The sequence below is a fragment of the Tupaia chinensis genome, unplaced genomic scaffold (assembly GCF_000334495.1).
Source record: "Tupaia chinensis unplaced genomic scaffold, TupChi_1.0 Scaffold145528_1, whole genome shotgun sequence".
In the NCBI taxonomy this organism is placed as follows: Eukaryota; Metazoa; Chordata; class Mammalia; order Scandentia; family Tupaiidae; genus Tupaia; species Tupaia belangeri.
Genome location: NW_006205385.1, coordinates 57,731 through 60,006, shown reverse-complemented (window position 1 = coordinate 60,006; position 2,276 = coordinate 57,731).

Sequence of the window (2,276 nt, the reverse complement as noted above, 5' to 3'; positions counted from 1 at the left end):
GCAAAAACAAACCCGCCCTTTTTTTTTTTTTTTTTTTTTTTTTTTTTTTTTGCCCACAGCATAAGAAATCTCTGTTTAGGAGTTTCAAGCAATATCCCAGAACCTACCATAATGGTGCTTTAAAAATATAACGTATACAGACTCCATTTGAAATTTCAGTTATTGAAGAATCATGACACAGGTGAGGTTCTATGATGCTTTGCATTTCATGCGTACTAATTCACAAAGTAGTTTCTTACACCATCCTTCTCATGGCCTTTTGAACATCTTGTAAAATAGTTGTAGCATTGAAAAAAATATCTCTGCTTATATCTAAACATTTTAAAGTACAAAGAAAAATTGAGATTCGAACATCACATAGTTAGAAGAAATGCAGAGAAAAAGTAAGATATGAAACCTTGGGTCTTCTGCTCCTGTAGTAGTCCTGTTTCACTCTGTCCCCCACACTGAGATTTCCCTTCTGTGTTCACTTTTCTAGGGGCTATAACACTGATTGACATCTGCATATCAGATGCTGGGCTCGGCAGAACCTGTGAGCTGGTGAGTGTGTCCCCATTTCACACTCAAACTGAGGTATGGCGATTATAGAACGTAAGCAAAGTTACACTCAGAATCAGTGGCAGGTCCTGTCTTGGACCACAGCTCTGAACTTGGAGTCTGTCCTTAGGCTAGAGCGCTGCGCAACCTCATGATAATGGCTGATGCCAGAAACGCCAGAGGAGGAAGTGCATATTGTAAGTGAGGTCCTACCACCCTGTTTGCTGAATAAAGCGAGGTCCTTCACTAGAGCTAAACTATAACATGATTGTGGTCATCTAGGGTGCTTTAGGTAGTCACTCTGTGCACTGGAAGGACATAAACAGAAGTGGCAGTCAGAACCCAAAATGTGAAGTGGACTACTTGAAGCTTTTATCCATTCCATCTACACCGGAAATGTCTACCGTGCCCACTCCCCTGCTGACAGCCTCACTTAGAATGTCTGCACTTCCCACAACTCCAAGGGAGCAGGATGCAGTACCGCCTGATCCCCTGATCTGAATGCTTCATCCATTGAGCCCATTAGGTTCTTTTTATATAAAAAGGAGGAAGAAAAAAAAAAAAAAAACTACTAAAGCAAAGTTGTGGTCAGTAGGAGGTGTGCTTGAGCGGAAAGGTTTTGTGGATTCAGGGATGAAGACCACTGTTTGATCAAACTATACAGTCAGAGCTATCTTAGTCTGTTATTGTGTTAGTAACACACAAATACCTGGAATCGGATATTGCATGAAGAATAGAAGTTGATTTGACTCATGATTCTTGTGACTGAAAAGTCTGGAAGTGTGGGGCTGGTCTCTGTTGGCCTCATATAATGTGGCTGACAGAGTCAGAGACAATGGTATGTATGTGAAGACAGAGACCTGGAGACAATCATATCTCTTTTATAACAACCCATTCTCATGGGAATTAATCTCTTCTTTCTGAGAGCTAAAACTTACCAACCATCGTGGCAGACAGCATTAATCCATTCACGAAAGTGATCAGACAGCACTAATCCATTAGGAGAGTGATGCTTCAATGATCCACCTCTTAAAGGTCTCCCTTCCTCCCAATGGCTTTATACTGGGGACCAAATTCCAAATCATGAACATTTGAGAAACAAACCATTATCCAAACCATAGGCAGTGAGGAAGAGAGTTTTCAGAAAGAGAAAGGACATAGGTATTTATATCACTTAACATTTTCTAGGGATTTCCAAATTATTTCCCATATTTACTCCTGACAACAATGCTATTTCATGGACAAGATGATAGGTGACCAGAGAGGTTAGGTGATTTGACTTAAGTTCACAGCTTGTAGATGGTAGAGCAAAGATGCAAATCCCAACATATAAATTCTTAGTTTCTGTTCTCTACTCACTGTTTAATTATACATTCCAGCCCTGTCTAAATCCTTATTCTCTTTGATCCTTGGCAGCAACTGACACAATGATCCCTTCTCCTCTGGTGTTCATCATTCTGACTCTCCATTTATATGATTCTTCCTACACCAAAGAGTGTGTGTTCTCAGGGTCCTGACTTATTCCTCTCTCACCACTCTCTACATGATTTATATCTACTCTCTTAAAAAATGTTGTAGCTTTATGAGGCTATAAAGTCTTAGCTTCCTAGCCTCCCAAAATATTAGTTCTTGCTTCTGGATATCAGCATTCCGTGTCTGTATCTCCAATCTTTATCCCCTATCTGCTTCTAAATTTCCATTTCTGCTCTGAAAGTCAAGATATGTAGGATAGTCACCAT